This window comes from Miscanthus floridulus, chromosome 10 (assembly GCF_019320115.1).
Source record: "Miscanthus floridulus cultivar M001 chromosome 10, ASM1932011v1, whole genome shotgun sequence".
Classification (NCBI taxonomy): Eukaryota; Viridiplantae; Streptophyta; class Magnoliopsida; order Poales; family Poaceae; genus Miscanthus; species Miscanthus floridulus.
Genome location: NC_089589.1, coordinates 53951238 through 53975741, shown reverse-complemented (window position 1 = coordinate 53975741; position 24504 = coordinate 53951238). Strand labels below are relative to the sequence as shown.

The window sequence follows — 24504 nt, the reverse complement described above, 5'->3', positions numbered from 1 at the left end:
GGCGGTGTGATGAGAGTGGCGGTGCTCCGCTCCGTCGTATATATGTTTGTACACATGGGTGAACGAGGGTGGCAGTGCTCCGCCGTATAAACCCTAAACCCTAGGGCGAACAAGGGCGGCGGTGCTCCGCCGTATAAACCCTAAACCCTAGGGCGAACGAGGGCGGCGGTGCTCCGTCGTATAAACCCTAACGAGGGCGGCGGTGCTCCACCGTATAAACCCTAAACCCTAGGGCGAACGAGGGCGGCGGTGCTCCACCATATAAACCCTAACGAGGTGTAGGGGTGCGTGGCCGGCGTGAAGCGGGTCCGTCCCATTTGGATAGACGTGCAACCTGTTCGGTTGGCTGGTTCGTATTGTTGCTGGTTTGTGAAGAAGTACTGCTGGCTGGTTTATGTGAAAAAATACTGTTTCGGCTGAAAATTTACGATCGTTTACGATAAGCCACACCCTACTGAAAATCACATGTTTGGAGGGAGGAGTCGGTGGTTACGTGCCATCGTCGTCCATGTGCTCGTTGGAAGCCTAGAAGAAGCCCGTTGCCCTTGTTGTCGTCGTTGCGCGTGTGCCTGGAGCCTAGAGGTGGAGCTAGCCGAGGAGTACGCTTTGAGGAGCGGAGGTTCGATCGATAATGGGGTGACATAGGAGAAAGATTGAACCGGGCATGCACTGAAATTTCCGTCCTATGTTTTCCCACAACGAATGGCAGTTGGCCCTGCATAGCCGACCCTGTCGTACACGTCTGTCTGTCTGTCTGAGATGAACCCTTGGACCAACCTTTGAGCACAACCTCAAGCTTATCATCCATTCATCCCTCTGCACTACACTGAGGGGAGCTTGTCGCCTTGTCGTCGTCCTCGTCACTCGCACAGTCACTGGCCCCAGCCCTGTTATCTAAATAATAAATCACTAATTAAATTAAGGATCTGCAATTGCTTGAGAGAGCTACCGCTAGTGCGCTAGCTCTTGAGCTACTGCCTCTCTAACAAGTCCCCAACTAAGCCTGCTATGTTGTCGTCCTCGCCTATATCGGTGGTTTTAGCCACCGCGCCGCACGTCGTGGACGACTGCCTCGGCATCGTGCAGCTTCTTAGCGACGGCACCATGACGCGCTCCGCGGAGTTTTCCGCGCTCCCTCTCTAGGGCGAGGTGCCGTCCAACCTGCCCATCCAGTGGAAGGACGTCATCTACGACGCCGCGCACGCGCTCCACCTCCGCATGTACAGGCCCACCGACGGCAACATGATGACGGCCAATAATAAGCTGCCGGTGCTCGTCTACTTCCATGGCGATGGCTTCTGCCTGTGCAGCTTTGAGCTACCCCACTTCCACGCTGGCGCGCTCAGGCTTGCCACGGAGCTCCTAGCGCTTGTGCTCTCCGCTGACTACCGCCTGGTGCCCGAGCACCGCCTCCCCGCGATGCACCGCGACGTCGAGGCCGTCCTGCCGTGGCTCTGCGCCCAGGCTAAGGCCGGCCCATGGCTGACCAATGACTCGGTCGACCTGGGCAGGGTGTTCGTCTGCGGCGACTAAGCCAGCGGCAACATCGCGCACCACGTTGCCGTCCGATACAGCAGCGGGTAGATCGCCCATGACCCCGTCATCCGGATCGCCGGGTGTGTCCTACTCTAGCCCTTCTTCGCCGCTGAGGAGAGGACGGCGTCCGAGGTGGCCGGCCTTGTTGACGAACACCAGTTCATGGGCACGGCACTGTTCGACCAACCGTGGCGCCTGCCGCTGCCCATCGGCGCGACCAGGGACCACCCGGCGGCCAACCCATTCGGGCCGGACAGCGTCCTGCTGGACGATGTCGCCTTCCCACCGCTGCTCGTCATGGACCCGGACCAAGACGTGCTGCACGACCGCATATAGGACTATGCCACTAGGTTGACGGCGATGGGGAAGCCGGTCGAACTTGCCATGTTCAGAGGCTAGGGCCACAGGTTCTTCATCTTTGACCCGGAATTCACTGTTCATGACAATGGCCCATCTTACCGTTCAACTGCGCCGTTCGGCTGGTGCTGCATTGTGTGTGTTTGCATTGTGTGGCTGCGCTGGAGGAGAGAGAAAGCTGAGAGAACTCACCTCACGAATGCGGAGGCGCGCGTGGTGGAGGGCCGCACGAGGTCATCGGTGCGAGGTGGGGTGGCGACCGGCAGTAGCGCGAGGAAGAAGAGGAGAAAGGGTGGCTGTTCGACGATGAAGAAGAGGAGGGGATCGATCTGCGTTAGGCACTGGCGCTTATATACCAGGGAGATTTACTCCCGGTGCCAGCCACTAGCCGGGAGTAAAGGTCATTTACTCCCAGTGCGTGTTACCAACCGAAAGTAAAGGTCCTTTACTCCCGGTGCGTGTTACCAACCGGGAGTAAAGGTATACCTTTACTCCCGGTTGGTAACACGCACCGGGAGTAAAGGTTTTTTTTTGGCGGGCCACGAAACTGCAGCCCACCTTTACTCCCGGGTGGGTTTCCCACCCCCACCCGGGAGTAAAGGTGGGCTGTAGTTTCATTTCCCGCACGTTTTGAGCAATTTTTTTAATAAAATGCAATAGTCTTGTTAAATACATAGTAAATTATATAAAAGGCATAAAATTATTTTGTTAAAAATATGGATTTTTTTCTTTATTGCACAGAGGAAAAATCTATAACCTAACTTTTTTTATTTTTTGTTATAATTATAAAACATAATGTGACTAATATTTATTATTTCGTTAATGCAAAAATGTAGTGTTTAATTAAAATTATTAAAACTATTGGTTTTGGACAGGAAATTTATTTTCACATCATTTTAACGTTAATATTTTAATTTTTCGTCACTCAATATCCTAATTTAACTTTTCGAGAGAGAAATCCCACCAAATCAAACATTGATTTAATTTGAAACACGACATAATAAACATCTGAATTCACAATTATTACATAATATCTCAAACACACACTACATTAAATCACTATATCATCAAGTGGGCACAGCAGTGAACTTCTTCTTTACGGATGTCCCTTGGTTATGATCGCGTCATAACCATGGAGTATTCTCATCATTTACCAAGATGCTAGGGTCTTTGTTCACTTTGAAGGGCGAAATTCGGTCATCCTTTTCATAATCTTTTGACATGTCTGACTTGTTCTCAATTCCCACGATGACTCTTTTCTCTGAAAGAACTATGTGGCGCTTTGGCTCTTTGGTTGAGTCATTATCGTTTTTCCCTCTTTTTGGTTTGGTAGACATATCATTGACATAGAACACCTAATTCACATCCTTGGCAAGGACGAATGGTTCGTCTTTGTATCCAATATTACTAAGGTCTACTGTTGTCATTCCATACTCGTTGTCTACTGTTACCCCGCCTCCGGTCACCTTGACCCATTGGCACTTGAACAATGGGATCTTCAAAGTAGGTGCATATTCTAGTTCCCATATTTCATCTATGCGGCCATAATATGTCTGCTTATTCCCATTCAGGTCTGTGGCATCTATGTGGACAACACTGTTTTGGTTGGTACTCCTTTTTATCTTGGGCTACTGGGTAGAATATGTTCCCATTTATCTCGTACCCTTTGTATGTGATGATATGCCATGATGGTTGCATAGCCAATAAATACAGTTGCTCATGGATGCTCTCATCACCTTGACATTTTTCACAACCAACCGCCGAAAGTTTCTATGTGCTTACGCGTAATCCAAGCTTTAGTCTTCCCTGGAATCTCGGATCGTAAGAGATCCTTGTGTGTCTCAATATACGGATCTACCAAAGAGGAGTTCTGTAGAACTATGTAGTGCGCTTTATTGAAATAATCATCCTCTATACCAATATATGTTTTCCTCACTAGTGTCCCCTTTCCGCTTAGTCTCCCCTCATGTCTCGATTCAGGAACACCAATCGAGTCAAGGTCAGGAATAAAGTCAACACAGAACTCAATGACCTCTTCTGTTCCATAGCCCTTGGCGATGCTTCCTTCTGGGCGAGCACGGTTGTGAACATATTTCTTTAGGACTCCCATGAATCTCTCTAAGGGGAACATATTGTGTAGGAACACAGGACCAAGAATGAAAATCTCCTAGACTAGGAGGTGTGTCATGATATCAAAGAAGGAAGGAGGGAACACCAACTCAAAGCTGACGAGACATTGAATCACATCATTCTATAGTTTAGCTAGATCAGTTGGATCAATTGCCTTCTGAGAAATTACATTGAAGAATGCACATAGCGTCACGGTGGCTAGACGTACATTTGGAGGTAGAATTCCTCTTAATGCAACTAGAAGTAATTACGTCATGAGAACATGACAGTCATGGGACTTTAAGTTATAGAATTTCTTCTCTGGCACATTTATAATACCCTTTATATTCGAGGAGAATCCAGATGGTACCTTGATGTTGTTTAAGCATTCAAACATGATTTCCTTCTCCTCTTTGCTTAGAGTATAGCTGGCAGGACGTAAGTAATGGCGTCCATCATCTGTCTTCTCTGGATGTAGGTTGTCTCTTTCTCTCAAACAACGCAGGTCATGTCATGCTTCAAATGTGTCCTTAGGCTTTCCATACACATCCATGAAGCCTAGCAGGTTCACACAAAGATTCTTCATTAGGTGCATCACATCGATCGAGCTGTGGACCTCTAGGACTTGCCAATAGGGTAGGTCCGAAAATATGGACTTCTTCTTCCACGTGGGTGCGTGACCGTTAGCGTCGTTCGGAATAGGTTGGCCGTCATGTCCTTTTCCAAAGATGACTTTCACATCATTGACCATATCGAGTACATCCTCACCGGTTCGGTTGCGAGGCTTGGTCAGGTGGTCTGCCTTCCCTTTAAAGTGCTTGACTTTTTTTCTTACGGGGTGATTTGTAGGAAGAAATCGACGATGGCCAAGGTACACAACCTTTCAACATTTTTTTCAAGAATACACCTCTAATATCACCGAAGCAGTGTGTGCATGCATTATATCCCTTGTTTGACTGTCCTGAAAGATTGCTTAGAGTACGCCAATCATTGATTGTTATGAACAACAATGCTCGTAGATCAAAGTGTTCCTGTTTGTACTCATCCCACACACATACACCTTTATTCCACAAAATGAGAAGTTCGTCAATAAGTGGTCTCAGGTACACATCGATGTCATTGCCAGGTTGCTTCGGGCCTTCGATGAGCATAGGCATCATAATGAACTTCCGCTTCATGCATAACCAAGGAGGAAGGTTGTAGATACTTAGAGTAACAGGCCAAGTGCTATGACTACTGTTCTGCTCTCCAAAAGGATTGATACCATCTGTACTTAAAGCAAACCTTAAGTTTCTTGCGTCATTTGCAAACTCCGGTAATTCTCTGTCAATTGCTCTCCATTGGGACCCATCAGCAGGGTGTCTCAACATATTGTCTACCTTATGGTCTTCTTTGTGCCATCGCAACAATTTTGCATGTTCTTTGTTTCTGAACAGACATTTCAAGCGTGGTATTATAGGAGCATACCACATAACCTTGGCAGGGATTTTCTTCCGCGGACGTTCGCCCTCAACATCACCAGGGTCATCTCGCCTGATCTTATACCGCGATGCATGGCATACCGGGCATGCATCCAATTTCTCGTACTCTTTGCCATGATATAGGATGCAGTCATTAGGACTTGCATGTATCTTCTCGATTTCTAGCCCCATAGGACAGACAACTTGTTTTGCTTCGTAGGTAGTGGCAGGCAATTCATTGTCCTTCAGAAGCATCTTCTTTGGATTTTTAGTAACTCTCCAAATCCCTTGTCAGATACACCATTCTTTGCCTTCCATTGCAGCAATTCTAGTGTGGTTCCCAACTTTTTCTGCCCTGCATCACAAGTTGGGTACAGCAATTTCTTGTGATCTTCTAGCATCCGCTCAAACTTGATCTTCTCCTTTTCACTTCTTTGTGCATCATGAATGACCTGACAAAGATCATCAGCAGGCTCATCTTCTGCGGCTACCTCTTCTTCAGCTTCTCCCATTGCAGTATCATTGAAGCACGCACCATCGGAAATAATATCATTATCGTCCCATTGTTCTTCTTCACCTTCTTCCATAACAACGCCGGTTTCTCCGTGCTTTGTCCAACAAATATAGTTTGGCATGAAACCCGACTTGAACAAGTGTGAATGAAGAGTCCTTGAGCAAGGATATTCCACCGTATTCTTACATATGGCACATGGGCAACACATGAAACTGTCGCGTTTGTTTGCCTCGGCCACACGTAACAAAGAATGCATGCCGTCAATAAACTCTTGGGAGCGGCGATCAGCATTGTACATCCAATGCCGGCTCATCTGTATTACATGACATAAATACCATATTAAAACCTAGATCATAATTAATTATTTATACAACATGTGTGCCACCACAAAAGGTACAAATTTATGAAAGCATCGCTACAATGTAGACAATCCCAACTACCACTAAAAGAACTAAAGCTAAAATACATTTCAGGAGCACAAGGATTTCACGACCAATCTCAACTAAAAAGACAAATCCCCCGATTGTGCAATATCTTTAGGCTTCTTCGGCTGGATCACTGCCTCATTAGCCGCCGTATCTGCCTGTTGTGAAAGATATTTTTGCATGAGTTCAACATACTCTTCCTCCCAGTAGAAGCCTGAACATCGTCCACTGCCATCCCACTAAAATTAAAACAAAAACTTAGAACTTTAATCACAACCATCATGAAAATAGGTATAAACTAACCATAATCATAAAATACGATAAAATAACTCATATTGCGATCCGGACACTTGTAGAAGATACAACCATTGTTGGGACCCTCCTTCTTCACTCGGTACTCCATCACAATCTTCATCTCATCATGACACTTGCCGCATGGAATGAGAGGGAGGCCCGGCCTAAGTCGCTTTGGAAACCCATGAGAGGCCGAGGACCTGAAAGCAGTTGCCATCTACTCTCTATACTTATTTTTTAATACACTATAAATTTCTCATTTTATAAACAAATAAAATTAAAAACTATAAAATTATCTATATCTCTAAACAATGAAGTGTGCTATGCATGCTAGAAATAAAAAGTGAATACTAATTTTAAATACCTACTTTAACCTTTCTTCATCCAAATATGCAAACTATAAGTTATTTTGAGCTCAAATTGTTTACAAATAAAAAACACCATAAAAAGAATATATATATAGTGAACAATATGAGATAAGCCAATGATAAAAAATGAGAGTATGAGATTGGTAACCTTTACAACTGAAGAATCGAAGAAATCGACGGAGAAATCGAAGAATGGATGGAGGAACAATGGAGGGAGGAAGCAAGAACACTAGTGCAGTGAGCTTGAAAATGTGCTGAGCTCGGGCTCGGGGAGGAAGAAGGAGACGGCCGAGATATAAAGGGGGACCTTTAGTCCCGGTTGGTGGCTCCAACCGGGACTAAAGGTAACTTTCCAACCCCCGGCATAGCCACGGCCCGGGAGTAGACCTTTACTCCCGGTTGGTGGCACCAACTGGGAGTAAAAGTCTACCTTTAGTCCTGGTTGATGGTTTCAACCGGGACTAAAGGTCCCTGCCACCTCTGTCTGGTGCAGTAGCCGCTGGGCAGGGATCTTTAGTCCCGGTTGGTGGCTCCAACCGGGACTAAAGGTCTCTCTAGTCCTGGGCGTAAAAAATGTCGGGACTAGAGCCCATTTCGACCGAGGATCAAAGGTGTGTTCTCTACTAGTGCCCTCCCCCTCCCGTGCACATGCTGGGCTGCTGGCGGCCTTTGCCTGGGACTCGCCTCATCGGGGTGAGCCACAGAAAGTAGAAGGGTGTTAGGTTTTGGTGTTGGGCCTTTGTTGTTGGCCTAGAAGTACATGGAGTATGAAGAACTATTGGGCCAACCACTAGGGCCTGGGCCCTAGGGGCCTTAGGTCTAGATCTGCCCAGTCTATGTTGATTAGCATCCTTGTCGATTCTCCAAAAAAAATAGCATCCTTCTCAGAGTATCTTCTTAAAGTTGACCGTACCATGACCATAGTTGACCCTAGGTTGACTTGAGAATTGATAGAGATGATTTGCGAATTTTGAGTCCTCATCCTAGTGTAGAGCACTAGGAATCCTTCAAAGAGAATAAGGTGCATTCTTGGATGTTTGAGGAACTGTGCAAGATAATCAAGGAGGTTCTCAAAAAAGTTTTAGTTAGAATGACTTTGGGTCGTGACAACCGAGGCGGTGGTCCTAAGGCAACTACCTCCGTTAATCCATGATTTTTGGAGGTGCCGTAAATGATTTCGGCGGCGGACATTTTCTTGGAGCTCCCCTAACCATTTAGGAAGCGATAGCTAGGTACGTGTATCCGCATCTGTTAATGTTTCATCCCTGTCTCGCAAAATCATTTTGGGCGGTAATGGAGAAGCTCCTAAATAGTTCCCACGCCCTCGCTCACCAACGGAGAGGACCTCCTAAGTCCGATGGAGCTCGCCTGTTTTGTCGTGGCCTGGGACCGGAGCCTGCCCCATGCCACCATGCCCGGGCGCTTGAGCACACACGCCGGTGATGGAGATGCCCCCGAACAGTTCATGTTCCCGCTCTCACTAACGGGAGCAACAGCATCCATCTGGGTGGAAATGATTTCTCTAGTTTTGAGGTACTGGACGAAGTCGTATCTGGGAGGTATATTCCTCTATGGGTTCAACCCAACTCACCCAGCCGTTCAACCAAACACCTCTAAAAATAGGTCCAACCCATTTCAACCCTCTTCAATCCCCTAAACAAACACAAGCTTAGATTTTGCTTGACTTGACTTGGTCTCATGAGCCAGGCTCGCATTGTGCAGCACAGGGCTCCGTTAACAATACTAGTAAGATGTATTAAAGGATATTAGTGTACTTTAAGTTAGATTAAGACATTAAAAGTAAAATAGGGACTACTTGTTTTCTATTTTTGTTTCATACGATATAGCTTCATGCAGCCAACCAGACAGTCGTTTCTCAGTCAGGCTCTATACATACAGACAACCAAACAACATCTTGCATCTCCATGGCCTGTGAAACGAGAATCTGGTTCCCACAAGATGCGAGCCAGGCTCCGTTCACCAGCGAAGCGAACCAAACACGCTGATACTTGCTCTACTATTAGATCAGACAAGTCAATAGTTATCTGACTGTGACATGACTCCGACACTATTATAATTGCACCGTGTTCAAATTGAAACCGTACCTATGTACGTAGATGACTTGACTTGACTTCATCTCATTCTTCCTAGTTGGATCCAAACATTGTTCAGTATATTGTCGGCATCATTGTTCAGTACTACGTGACTGCCTTCATGTCATTATTATCACTCCATCTCCCATCCGCCCAGCGCGTGACAATTTTCCAAGCTGCGGCAATGGCTTGCAGCATCCACAACCATCACACCACCTCATGGTTCTTTGCACTACTGCTAGCTCTCCAACTCGCTGAGACCCTGGCACATCGCTCCAGTGCATTGTGGGCAAACAGAAATAGCAGCAGTCCCAGCGGCAGCGGCGCCACCGGCAGCAGCAGCTTGCAGGTTCCAGTGCGTCGTTGCTGCCCCGAGCACGCTTCGGCACTACTCCAGCTGAATTCGTTGCCGGCAGTGTCACTGGGCTTGACCTCTCGTTCCGGTCACTGGGTATCAATGGCAGCAGCCTCCACCCTGCCCTCTTCAGCCTCACCTCTCTCAAACACCTCATCCTTGACGGCAGCAATTTCTGCGGCTCCCACCTTCCAGCGTCTGGTTTTGAGAAGCTGACACGTCTTGAGGACCTTAGCTTTGGGGCTTGCAACCTCACTGGCGCAATCCCTCCCTCCTTTTCAGGTCTTCATTCCCTAAAGACCATTAACCTCGGGTCAAATGATTTCAACGGTGAGTAAGATATCCCTGATTGGACTTGTTTTTTTCTGTCCTATACATCTTACAGCCCTAATACCATTATCATGTAACCTCAACCATGGACTTCGTTTTTTCTGTCCTATACATCTTACAGCCCTAATACCATTATCATGTAACCTCAATCTTTAGTTACCTTACCAAGCTCATCTTTTACTGTTAGTGTATGGGAGCCATTTCTGTTGAGTCAACCTAAGCGTCACAATAGTCCACTCAATACCGTTCGATCTCTAAAACTGCTCCGTACATTTCAGCTCTGTCACTGATGTATACAACTATCTAGTATTTATTAAGTAAACAGAGGAACCTGCCTCCACTCCAAATTGCAAGTCCTTTTGTCGTTTCTAGATTCATAGTTGCACCTAGAAAGTGAAAACGACCTACCATTTAGAACGGAAGGAGTAGGTTCTACTATCTACTTACAAAATAGTACACTTCCAGGGAAATAGCCGTGTCGCGCTAGCGGCACACGCATCGCTCTGGCCAGCCGCCCCCCTCCTGCCAGCGGCCACCTTGGCCCCACCATCCCTCTCGCTCGTTTGCTGCCACGCTCCTCGCCCCCTCAGCGCGGGGTGAAAGCTTCGCCTGCCTCTGCCTTGGATCCTCGCCCGTCAGTAATGCCGCCGACGGGTGGGCTCCTGCAAGGAAATTTTTATCGGCCGAAAGTCATGGATTTTTCCGGAATATCGTCCCTATCGGCGGGGCCTGATAAAAATAGGTATCGGCCAAATTTTCCGGCTTTTTCCTCTTCCTGCGCAGATGGGCCCAAACTTCCCGCGCGACAGTCCAACGGCGTCTCCAAGCCCACGAAATCCCCCCAAACCCTAGAAATCCAATCCTAATCCCATTTGTTCCCCCACGCAGGCATAGCCGCACAGCGGCGCTCTTGGCGCCGCCGCCGCCATAGCCTGGACCCACGAGGCCACGAATCCACCCCGCGGTGCCGCACGGAGTCGATGAACGGCGGGTACGCGTGCCGGCGTGCGGCAGCGCCACCGCCGCGAACTGCTCCTCGAGCGCCCGTCGCGTCAGGGGACCTGCTGGTGAGCTTCACATCTTCAGCAGTTCAGCACTCCAGACTCCCGGTGGGAGAAGAGGAGTCCGCCCGTGCACCGCACGGCCTTGGGTGCCCACTGCACACCGCCGTCGAGGCCGTCGCCCCGGCTGCTGCGGCGGAGCCGGCTGAGTCGGGGTCCGCGCGAGGAGCGGTGGCGCCTTTCTGCCCGGTCTCGCACCTCCCCGACGCCGCCGGGGTGGCGTCCAGAGTCCAGAGTTTGGTGTGTTTTGTCTTTTCTACTCAAGGATTTAACTTTCTTTCCAGCAATAGATGGTAGATGGTAGAGAAGTGCAGTGGTGCTTTGCTAGCTGAATAATTAGTGCGGAATCATTCTAGGATGTTGTTTGAGTACAAAATAATTTCTTTTATTTGTTCAACTTGGTGGATTAGAGAATAGTACGCTTAACTGGAAGCGTGTATCAACCTTATATAGGTATGCTACCATGCTTCAAATCTACAGATATGCCTAGAATTGTTTTGTCCTCTGTTATACCTGTAATGAGCAGAATATGGGGTCTGAAACCTTATCTAAATGTTGGCTGGCCCAGTAAAAACTAACCAGCAGGACAGTGGAAAAACAAAAACAATGGTATTACCTACATGAGCTTGTACACTTTAAATTTCTTGGATACGATCTTTCAATGTCACCTGATAACATAGATGATATCAATGCCACACAAAGGGTAGCTGTTACCTAGTAGCCTGTTTGATTGCCAAGCAACATGTTTTTCGTGCACGGTCAGAAACCATTTTCTAATAAGCGGTAATAGGTTTCAACCAGCTGATGTTATTTCCTAAATTTGTGTATTTCTGTAGCACTGGAAGTTGCCTCAACTGGTGAGGGGCCAAGTTCAGGTGAATAAGGTGCTTATGTGCAGGTTTCTCAGTCAAGGGGAAACTTAGTCACTTCTCGGTGGGTTCTTGGTTTTAACTCAAGGGCTCTATGTTTTGTCTAAAGGATTCTATCTTGTAAATTTGTTAGTTTGATCACTGCTTTGTGTGTAAACTGGTAAGTCTGTGTGCCTATGTATGCTCAAGAAAACAAGCATTTGAAGTTAATGTTCTGCACTTCCATATGTGCTGTGTAACTTTTGCTTAATGTTAGTTTGATTCCATATTATTAAAATATGAATAGCCTAGAATTTGTATAGTCTAGAATGAAGAGTCTTAGTAGTTGAAGAGTCATGTAGCTCCTTTATAAACTCTTGATCAATCAATGGAAGAGCAGGGATTATTCCTCTCACACATATCTTATGGCCTGAAACATGAGAACTGAGGAAGAAAGGAAATAATAATTCCTGACATCCAGTTTGTGTCATTTTCAATATTAGGAGGTGTTCAAAGCTCTGAAGCATTCAATTAAATTTTCGTAAGCATCAGTCATCAAAACGTTCAGGCCTATATGAAGCAATAGATGGTAGATGGTAGAGAAGTGCAGTGGTGCTTTGCTAGCTGAATAATTAGTGCTGAATCATTCTAGGATGTTGTTTGAGTACAAAATAATTTCTTTTATTTGTTCAACTTGGTGGATTAGAGAATAGTACGCTTAACTGGAAGCGTGTATCAATCTGCAATTTTGTACAGAATAATTACTCTTGTATAAAATGAAATTTATTTTAGGAATTTTGATACAGCATGTTTCAATCCTAATTGGCAGACAAATTCTGGGAGAGATGGAATGCCATAGCAGTGGCAAGGGGAAAGTACCTAGCAGCAGCGGCGAGCCATCCAGTGTGGCTGACACATGTGGTTACTACTGGAGGTCTGTTTGTGTAGCAAAATACCCTTTTTTTTGTTTCATGTTTCATCCATGAATTGTTCTGTTCTAACGATGGATCACACTGTTTTTTAGGGAGGCGGATAAAATTGAAAGGACCAATTGAAGATACATGGAGCCATGGGACACAGTCAGGTACAAATGGCTGTAAGTGTGGCTACTGTTCTGCAGGCCAGAAAAGTGGAGGGAAGACCCGCTTAACAGAGCATTTGTGTGCAATATCTGGTAATGTGAAGTGCCACTAGTACTGGGCTTTCATAAGGGAAGTGCCACTAGTACTGGGCTTTCAAATCTAGGCAAAGAAAGTAGTAGTGGGAGTAAGTTCGCTACCTTAGGCAAGGCAATTAGCAGTGGCAGTGGGGCTGCTGCCCCCACTAGACAAAGTTCGCTTGACAGTTTCTACCAGAACCCCAGTTCTTCATTGAAAGTTTACACATGGACGATGAAGAGATAGCTGCATTTAAGCAGAAGATGCAATTGGGCAAGAAAAAGAAAAGGAAGATGCAATTGGATGAAGATGATGAATGTATTGCAGATGACTATGACACTTCTTCAGAAGAACATGGTAGCCCAGTGTATGCCGAGTCAGGGGACAGCAGTTCGAACGATGAAGATGGTGATGAGTTTAAATCAGTTTCAGCAATTTGGATTTGTTGTCAATAGACTGTAGTTATTATTTTAAATGTTGGTCTGTCTTTTTTTTGTGCAAAGGTGATAATGAGGTTGGTGATGGAAGCGGTGGTACTACAGCTGGTACAGATGTACCAGGTGGTTCAGGTGACTAAAATCAACTCACATGTGACATAAAAATGCATACATGTGGTGATAGTTGATTTTGTATCCTACAATTATGCTCTTGAGTTATTTATATTTTACATTGTAGGTGTTAATCATGGGGAACCAACCCCTCTATGGCCAAGATCAACTAGGAAAAGAAAGCCGATTGTCAAGAGCATCTACGGCCTATATATAAAAGGTCAGATGGCCCTTTTATATGCTTACATCAGCATTGTCATTGTGATTTTATTTCATTGAGTTTGAAAATTGTCAATGTCAATATTTTTTAAGGTGTAAGCTCAATATCAAAGGAAAAGATCTGGATGGTGCATGGCACACTTCAGTGGATGTGCTGTTAGCTTTTAGTGCACTCCTATATTTTGTAATGAATTTGAGACTACTTACCTATCTAATGGACTGTAATATGATCTAATGGACTGTAATATGTGCTATTGAGTGTAGTGGACCTTATTATATATGCTATAGAATGGACTGTAATATGTGGGACTTAGCAACGTTCGGCGTAGAACCTATCTAATACACTCATAATGTTTTATTCTTGTTTTTATCTGTGAACAAGTGATGTTTAATAGCTTAGGAATAGTTTTAAGTCGAATTCTACAATTTTTTTTGAAAAAATTTGAATTTTTTGAATTTGGTCCGATATTTCCGATATATCATGCTTATCCTAATTATCTATGACCTCCGATAAATTTTAATTTCTGGAAAAAAAAACCTTGGGCTCATGGTTCTTGGTTGGGCTGCTGCTGCTAGCCCCTGCTAGTGACTCCCTCGACTCCGGCGACACCCCCGACTCTGCAATGGATCTTCTTGGCCTTAGCTCTCGGCCTGGAATCTGGGTCCAGTCGGTGATCAGGAACAAGTTTGGCCGCTCTGTCTCGCCCTCTGCTGGTGATCGAGCTTTCTTCCTGGTCGCCTCCTTCGGTCGCTGTAGGTTCAGACTTTCGCCAGCTGCTGTGGGTGCTGTTCTCCATTAGCGGAGCCAAGATGAGCACCTCGGGGGGGGGGGGGGGGGGGGGGCTAATCAATAGAGATTTAGAACAAATGTCGAAGATTAACGGTGAAATCATGTTTTTGCTATAGTAAATATAAAGGAAAATCACTCTCACGGGGGGGGGGGCGGGGGGGGGGGGGGGGGGGGCGGCTGCCCCCCTAGCCCCCCGTGGATCCGCCACTGCTGTTCTCCAAGCCACGCTTGGGGGATCCGTGGCAGATTTCGATGTTCTTGCTCTTGCTGACAGAGTCTTTCGTTTTTCGGTTTCTTCGAGTCTTGTGGGGTTTCACATTCTTAAGCTTCGTTCTTTCGAGGTTTCTTCGTTTAAAATTTTCTTTCACCTTTGGGGTAATGGTGGTCCGAATTGGTTTCAAGAATGGAAAAGCTTCTGCGTGGAAGAAGCGGCTAAGTGGACTACAGTTGGAAGTAGCAGCGCTGATCGCCGTCCCAATGTCTCTTTTGCTGATGTTGTAAGATCACCTCCGCTTACTGGAGCTAACAAAGTTCCGAGCGCAGTTCATCAGCCAAGAACAAGTGTTTTGAAGCGTTTGGATTTTCAGAATGCCTCAAACCTGACCATGGGCAATAGGGGGTCGTCGATTGGTCAGGATGGTCATGCAGGTCCCACCGCCACCCGCCCGAATTTGAATTTAAACTCTGTCCCAGAGATGAGTCAAAGCTTTTCTGCAAGAGATCTTACAAGAGCTCTAAAGCCTGGGATTTGCTCGCGCTGCCTGGAAGGGGGACATGTTAGAGAAGCGTGCAAATCCGCTATCAAAGGCTTTGCATGCATGCGCAGGGGACATATTGCCCTCTTTTGTCAGAATGGGAGTAATTGGACAGGTCAACAGAGTGATTTAGGGGGTAAAGCTCGCGAAGTTACTGCGGTGAGTAATGGAAAGAAGATTGGGCCTTGCGCTGGGGAAACGGAACTGGCCACTAGGCTGCTTCGGCAGAGCCCACCTATCTTCGAGTCGTTCTCGGCTTGGGCGAGGACCAGAGCGTCCACCTCGCAAGCCACGCCACCGTTGGCTCCAGTAACAATTTCTTGGCCAACTACTCTTTTCACCATGGCAAGTGGGTCTAAAAGGATTGATCCCGGCTTGTCAGAGACTGATCTCTGCCTTGGCAAGGTGCAACTGGACCGTGCTGGCCCTCTGTCTTCCACAGTTAATGCCACCCCCCGTTGGTTAACACTGTCGCTCCCCCAACTCAAGAAAACCCCACCAAGATGGAGATAATCAAGCGCCATTGCCGCCCAACCAAGCTCCAGCTGCTGCACAAGCTTGCACTGCCATGGCATACCAGCACGCCGACCCCTCACCTTTCAAGCCAAGGGGGATGCACATTGAGAACATCCCCAATCGGCCCATGATGGTCCGAGCGGTGGCTCCGAGAAGACCGAGGCCAAGAAACGAGGACTTGGCAATCGTCACGATTTCTCCTCTGCCGGGTAATGTGCTTCATTTCCCCATCGTTGAAGAAGTTGTCAGAGAGGTCATGGCTCATAGGAGAACTCAGATTAAGGATGTGCAGCCCACTCACCTAGGTTAAGCTTTTGTAAGGTCCGAGTATGATCATGACAGAGTTAGGTTCGTTCTTGAGAGCCCGCACCCTTATGGGGACGTCAACTTCTCTTTTGTTAGGCATAACCAGGGTAGGAATTGGAGAAGGCTCATTTTCAATCAAGACTGCTTGCTTATTCTAATGGGCCTCACTGAGGATTATTGGGAGCTAGAATTCATTGATACGATCTTGGGCCCCTTTGCTAGAACTGTTAGCTGGGATAATGATATGGATCATCTAGCAAGACTGATTGTTCGAGCTTAGGTGGTTGACCTTGAATCAATCCCCCACTTTTCTGTGTTTTCTGATTCACCAAACTATGATGGGCAGTCCTAGACAGTACAAATTCAAATCTTGCAGCATGAAAACTTGATAGTTGGGCCACCTGAAGAAGAGGTTGTTCTTCCAATGCCTGATGATCATGGACCCCCCTTTTGATTTCTTTGGTTTGGGATAGCAGGTTCTGGCGCCAATCACTGCTCATGCTGACTAGCAGGCACTAGAAGTCCAGGGGGCAGGTTGGAGCAGGAGACATTCAGGAGAATCAGGGTGGGCAGGAGGATTGGCCAGAAATAGCCAGAAGAATTGCCTGCACAGTAGCAGAATGGTGAGCAGCTTTTACAACTCAACCTTTGACCTCTGATACAGCAGCCCGTTGTGATCCAGCAAGATCTGAATGAGGTCCCCATGGTGGAGGACCCACAGGAGATTATTATACATCCTGCGCAGGAAAATGACCTGATTGATGAGCAACAGTTGGTGCCACAACCAGTAGAAGCGCAACAGCAACTGCAAGAGCAGCAACCCTAGCCTGAACCTCAGATGAATGTTGAGTTACCTGTACTGCAGGCACCCATGGAAAACTCATTTTGAAATTTAGGAAGAAGACCTAATGGACATGGAAGAAATCAATAAGTTGAATGATGCACAAGATCAGAATGCTGCCGAGGATGCTGTCCAGGTTCAGCCTGAGGAAATTAAACTGGCCAATGCAGTCCAAGGCCAGGATGATATCCAGACTCAGCCTGCTGGGGTGGATGGCCCAGTTTTTCAGAACAATATTCAGTTGGGAATGGTTAGAACTTTTTTCACCTCTGTACCTGATTTGGTGCCAAAGCTAGGGGAGGGTGCCAGTTCAAAGAGCAAAACAGTCATCAACAAGGTTGGATTGATATGCCACCTGACATAGATTGGTTAGTGGTGGGGGATTACAACCTAGTCAGAAGGCCAGAAGATAGAAATAGACAGGGAGCTGACCCAAATGAAATGTTTGCGTTTAACGAAGCCATCAACAAGCTTGGATTGATAGAACTACCTTTACATGGCAGGCACTTCACCTAGACAAACAAACAGTTCCCCCACTACTAGAAAGGCTGGACTGGTTTTTCACCTCCAACTCATGGACATCTAAATATCCAAATTCCCTGGTCAAAACCCTTGTTATGGAAACATCTGACCATTGGTCCTGTGTGGTTGAGATCAGCACAACAATTCCCCAATCAAGCATTTTTAGATTTGAAAATTATTGGCTAAGTCATGAAGAGTTTCCTCAAGTGGCAGTAAATGGGTGGTCAGCTCCTGATCATGTAATTGACCCAGCCAAGAGAATAACAGCAAAGTTCAAGAACTTAAGGAAAGAGCTGAGGAGTTGGAAAGAGCAGCTACCAGGTTTGAAGAGGAGCATTGAAAATATCAAATTGGTGTTGCAACTGCTTGAGATTGTGGAACTTTACAGAGACTTATCCCTGCCTGAGTGGAACTTCAAGAATCTAATCTTTGAAAAATTAATCCTGTTACTAAAACAACAAAGAACATATTGGAAACAGAGGGGGAAAATAAGATGGGTTAAAGAAGGGGACGCAGGTACAAAATTCTTTCATGCCCATGCAACAATAAGGCATAGGAAAAATAGCATCACATGTCTGAGAAATAAAATGGGCATTGAGGTTTATAGTCATGAGGCTAAAGCTAAAATCTTGTGGACAACTTTCAAAGATAGAATGGGAAAAACTGAGTTCACCCAAATGTACTTTGACCTTGGTCAGTTATTGCAGCCTGGTGAAAACCTGGAAAGGTTGGAAATCCTTTTTGCAAAGGAAGAAATTGAAGGAGTTGTAATTAACCTACCCAATAACAAATCCCCAGGGCCTGATGGTTTTAGTAATGAATTCATAAAAGGGTGCTAGTCATTGATCTCAGATGATTTCTTCAAGTTGTGTGAAGGTTTTTACAGTGGACAAACTTGCTTGAGAAGCATCAACAATTACCAAATTGTGCAAATTCCAAAGAAAGATGGCCCTCAAGGGGTGTCTGATTACGGACCAATCTCATTGCTCAACTCTTCCATCAAGCTGTTAACCAAGATTCTAGCCAACGGATTGCAAAAACCAATCAAGAACATCATCCATCAAAACCAGTATGGCTTCATCAAATCTAGAACTATTCAAGATTGCCTGGCTTGGGCCCTAGAATACATTCACATTTGTCACAAGTCCAAAAGAGAACTCATCATTCTAAAATTGGACTTTGAAAAGGCCTTTGACAAGATAGAGCATGGGGCAGTGATAGATATCCTAAGAGCAAAGGGTTTTGGGCAAAGATGGATTAATTGAATGGAGGCTATCCTTGACTTAGGTACATCTTCAGTGCTCTTAAATGGGACCCTAGGGAAAGTGTTCCACTGTAGGAGAGGGGTTAGACAGGGTGACCCCTTATTGAAAACTCTAGTTTGGTTTTGGTGAATTGATCAAACCCTAAGTGCTAACCTAGTGTGGGGGGTACGACCCTAGATACCCATGATTGACTACATGGGCTATGCTCCCAGGGGCAGTCCAGCCCACAAGACGAAGACTCACGGTGCACGGCACTGCTTGGCGTGCACCGCAAGACATCAAGGGCGGTATCCTGAAGATATTACAAGATCTGTTAGGATACGTTCGATCCAATGATTCATGTAATATGTTATTACTTTCCGGTTATCTCCTAAATCTAACCGACTTGTAACCCTGCCCCCCCCCAGACTATATAAGGCGGGCAGGGACCCCCTCAAAACACAAGCAACATCATACAATCGCCAATACAATCCAACAGACCACAGGAGAAGGGTATTACATCGTGCTGACGGCCTGAACCTATCTAACTCTTGTGTCTCCATTATCTTCTTGTTCTCGATTACACGCATCTCTGTTGATCAATCTACCTTCGTGGGATACCCCTCGGAGGACTGCCGACGATATTCTATCAATAGTTGGCACGCCAGATAGGGGTGTGCGTGTTGTTTCCATATCGAACAAGATGGTATGTTTTGTAGGCTCTTCGTCCTTCCTCCAACCCGGCCAAATCTTTACGGTCGGATTGATCTACTGGGTCATTAATGCTGACAGAGACAGAGAGCTTGTCGAGCCGATACAGATCGATTCTGCGCCGTTCACCCCAGCACCTACGATAGCAGATCCGATGTCGGAACTGCCTTCGAGGTCGTCTTCATCAACAACTCGCCGCCGGCTCCCCCGCTACCCGAGGAAGTAGATCGACAACGATGATCTGATCGCATCCATCGATTAGGTTGGCTAGAAGCTCACCGATTGCCTCTCCATCATAGAATCGGCTCTAACCACTCTAGTTCGGCGCCGACCACCTTCCGATTCAGATCCATCGGAGGCAGATCAGGAAACTTTAGGGGTTACGGTCCTACCCTTTGGGCTCACCAGCATCACCGCCACCTATCAAGATGTCCTAAGGGGCAAATTTTGTTGACCAGGTGGGAGACGTCTATCCTCTCGCCGATCTGATCGCCGACCAGCTCTTGCTGACTATCAACATGCTGCAGATCGGCCGGCACCCCGAAACATCCCTCCAAACCATCCTGGAGGAGAATCCAGACTCCCAGTCCTAGGGATCGATAGAGACTATCGCCGAAACCACCGTCGTACAACTTCCTTTCCCACCCTTCTGAGGAGGCAGAATTTTTAATGTCAGCATCGACATCCCCCCACGGGATGCAGAAACTAACAAGGACTACACTGCTCATGTCAACAGGAATGCCAACCGCGTGGAGCGCCGAGCAAATGAGGCTGCCCTTGTGCTAGTCGAGGCTGCTTGCAACGAACAGCTCGACTCGCAAGGAAGGCCACGCTGACTCCAATGCAACCTTGACGATGAGTTCGTCCATGTCGATGGCCATGACGTCTACAAGACCCCAAGTGCCAACTTAGCCGTGGCCGCTAATGAGCTCTCCCGGCTCGAGCAAACACCAGAGGTCACTAAGGTCGCCGCAATGCTCAAAGCGGCGCACTGCCAGGTCAACGAGATCCGCTAGGATCAGAGACCTTCCTACTCGATAAGCTCGGTTCGCCGATCCGCCACGCCAAGATCCAATCGCCGCCCTGGCAGAAGCCATTTCGCCAACTAGCATTGAGATGGACAACCCCTCCAGGGGGAGCTAGGGGGAACCGCATTGACTACCCTCGCTAGCACGATCAAGAAGTCAACCAAGACATCTGAGCGCACCTCAACAACCTCCAGGATGCACGATGTCAAATCAACGGGCATCGTTTCTCCTGCCATAAAGAGGAAGTACACCGGCGTCAAGAATATGAGAAAGAGTTCGGTAATCCGAACATAGTCCTCCAGCCACCCAACGCCGGCAACGCCACAGATCATGATGGTGACGATCCTGAAAGGCCCCAAGCATTCACTAGGGCACTCCGAACACTCCTATGGCACCGTGGTTTCAAGATCATCGGGGTCGAGCCCTACGAGGGATGGATGAACCCCACACAGTGGCTACAAGCTGATGCCACCGCCGTGCACGCCACCGGGGGAGATACAAGCATCATGGCAAACTATCTTCCCGTCATGCTCATGCCAACCGCAATGAATTGGCTCACGAGCCTTGCCCCGGATTCCATTGGATCCAGGGAACAACTGAAGATGGTCTTCACCGACAACTACATGGCTACGTGTACTCGGCCGGGCACCAAGCATGATCTGAACCACATCTACCAAAAGCCATCCGAGCTCCTTCGTAGCTACATCAGGCATTTTTCCGAGATGAGGAATTCTATTCCCAACATCATAGAAGTGGAAGTCATCACCGCCTTCGTCCGAGGACTCCATCACCATGACCTTCGCTCCAAGTTCAATCGCAAGCCGCCAAAGGAGATTGGCAAGATGATCACGACCACCGATCAGTACGCTGATGCCAAAGAAGCCGAAGTATGCTTCAATGAGGATGCGGGCACTCACTGCCCAACTCACCGCAACAATGAGTGCCTCGACGACCGACGTCACAGTGACCGCCGCTACGACAACCGTGACCATCGTTAGGACAGTGGCCGTGATCGACCGGAAGGGTCCAAATCTAGTTAATATCGCCGCCAACGACCAGACCACATCATCGCCGCCGTTGACGAACCTCGCACCAAGTGCAACTACGATGAGCAGTATAAGAAGATCCTCGAAGCCCCATGCCCTCTCCACAAGAACAGCAAGCACAAGATGAAGGACTGTCTCGGCTTGGCTAAGGAGTTCTAGGCGACGACGATGACGGAGCCAGAGGTCGCCGACCACCTAGGGACAACAATAACGCCTTCTAGGATCATGTCAAAGTGGTCGGCACTGCCTTCTGGGGCCTCGCCACTGCCGAAAGCAGAAGAGATCGAAAACTCACCTCCCATCGGGTGCTCACCGTCAGCACAGAAGACGCCATCGCCAACCCTAGCTACCGCCCCTAGTCTGATGTCCCCATCACCTTTAGTAGGGCTGATCAGTGGGTAGACATCCCTTACATAGGGCGTTTCCCCCTCATAGGGTGCATGGTTGCTCTCAGCCGCTTTATATCGTGCCTCGGCGAAAAGGGACTACCGTTCTTCAAACTACTCAAGGCCTCTGAGCGCTTCTCCTGGTTGGAGGATGATGATACAACTTTCGTGCAGCTCAAGTTGTTTCTCACAGCCTTCGATCATGATGGCGCCTCAACCAGACGAAACCCTACTGATCTACATCGCCGCCACTTCTTGCATCGTTAGCACAACTATCATCGTTGAGCATGAGGAAGCTAGACACGCCTATAAGGTACAATGTCCGATCTACTTCATCAGTGAGGTTCTTAATAGTCTAAAACTCGTTACCCTCAGGTTTAAAAGTTGTTATATGTCATACTGGTCACGTCACGCAAGCTCCGCCATTACTTCAAATACTACAAGATAACCGTGGTCACCGAGTTCCCTCTAGGGGACAACCTCCACAACAAAGAGGCCAATGGCCGCATCATCAAGTGGGCTATTGAGCTCGGCACTTACTCCATCGAATTCAAAAACAGACCTACCATCAAGTCTCAGACGCTCACTGACTTCGTTGCTGAGTGGACCAAGATCCAAGAGCCCATCCCCGCTACTTTCCCTGAGCATTGGGTGATGTACTTTGATGGCGCCCTCAACATCAACAGTGCTGGTGCTGGCATTTTATTCATTACTCTGACCAAGGACAAGCTCCGATACGTCCTCCAAATTCATTTTCTAGCCTCCAACAACACCGTGGAGTATGAAGCATGTCTCCACGGACTCCGCATAGCCGTCATGCTCGGTGTCAAATGCCTTGTGGTATATGGAGACTCTGCGCTAGTCATCAACTAGGTCAACAAAGATTGGTCCTGTTCCAATGAGAAGATGGACGCGTACTGGGCCAAGATCAGGAAGCTCGAAGGGAAGTTCTACGGTATTGAGTACCACCACGTGGTACGAGATCAAAATTAGCTCACCAACCAACTATCCAAGATAGGATCTTCTTGCGTTGTGATTCCACTTGGGGTTTTCGTTCAAGACCTCTTTGCGCCCTCTATTAAGGAAGAGAAGGAAGTTCAAGCAATCCCCCCACCAAGCAGCTAGTACTTGTAGTACCTTCACTTGCCGCCGATTATAGGGAAAGTTCATCAAGTACCTCACTAGTGCTGATGTACCGCTGACAAGATCAAAACTGAACACCTAATTCATCGCAACGAGCATTACGTGCTGGTTGACGAAAATTTGATGAGGAAAAGTGCCAAGGAAGGGATACTGTAGAAATGCATCACCCAAGAAGAGGGAGTGAAACTACTTCTCGAAATTCACTCTGGTTCCTATGGCAATCACATGGCCTCATGAAATCTGGTCGGCATAGCTTTCCGAGCTAGTTTTTACTGGCCCATGCCATCACCGACGCAAAAGACCTCGTCCAACGTTGCGAGGGATGTCAATTTTTTGCTAAGCAAATACACGTGCCGGTGTAGGAGTTGCAGACTATCCCAGCTTTTTGGCCTTTTGCATGCTGGGGACTGGACATGATTGGGCCTTTCAAGCCTGTGCCAGGCAGTTTTCAGTATGTATACATCGCCGTCAAGCCGCTTGTAGGAGTTGCAGACTATCCCAGCTTTTTGGACATGATCGAATACAAGCCGCTTGTTTTGGCTACTGCAAACAAGGCAGTTGAGCTCTTCGAAGATATCATCCACACATTCGGTCTCTCGAACAATATTATCACCAACCTCGAAACTACATTCACTGGTCACCATTTTTGGGACTTCTGTGAAGACCGATGCATCTCTGTCAAATACGTCTATATTGCCCATCCCAGAGCCAACGACCAGGTCGAGCGGGTGAACGGCATGATCCTTGATGCCCTCAAAAGGAGGCTATACCAGAAAGAGGAAAAGCATCCGGCAGATGTCTCAAAGAGCTTCCAGCTGTGGTCTGGGGACTACGAACTCAAGCTAGTCACAACACCGGTGTATCTCCATATTTTTTGGTTTATGGCTCAGAGGTCGTACTCCCCGTGGACATTGCTTTCCGAGCACCCAGAGTGGAGCATTATAATGAGGAGCAAGCTATAGCTATTCAGACAGAGGACATCGATAGGGCCGAAGAAGAATGCCTGATCACCAGCATCTGCGTAGCCAAATACATAGAAGGCTTGCGAAGATACTACAATCACAACATCAAAGGTCATTCATTTGCGGTCGACGACCTCGTTCTCGGCAGAAAGTAGAAAACCGAAGGGATGCACAAGCTCTCCTCCCCCTAGGAAGGGCCTTACATGGTCAAAGAGGTTACCCGACTAGGGTCTTACCTGCTATGTGACATGGAAGGAGTCGATATCCCCAATTTGTGGCACATCAAGCTCCTTGTACATTTCTATCCTTGAAATCCTCCAGATACGTACTCTCCACTCCATGATGAATGAAGTTTTTATCGCCATAATTTGTCTCCATTATTTCTCCACTCCAGCTTAATCTCCATTTGCGGTCGCCAGCTCTAAGCTATGCCTTATTAAACTCCGGCAATTTTACCTGATCTCCGTATATGCTTCACCATGTTTCTCCATACTAAAATATCTCTAAGATATTTCATCAACTACCAAGCAGCACACGCTCCGCTCTGTGTTCTTTGGAGAAAACCCAGTCTTCGATCTCT

The 24504-nt window shown here is 47.2% G+C and overlaps 1 pseudogene; it reads left to right on the top strand.

Annotated features, from left to right (window-relative positions):
- Positions 1-1008: 1008 nt before the first annotated feature.
- On the top strand, positions 1009-2331 carry LOC136488651 (carboxylesterase 15-like; annotated as a pseudogene).
- Positions 2332-24504: the final 22173 nt, after the last annotated feature.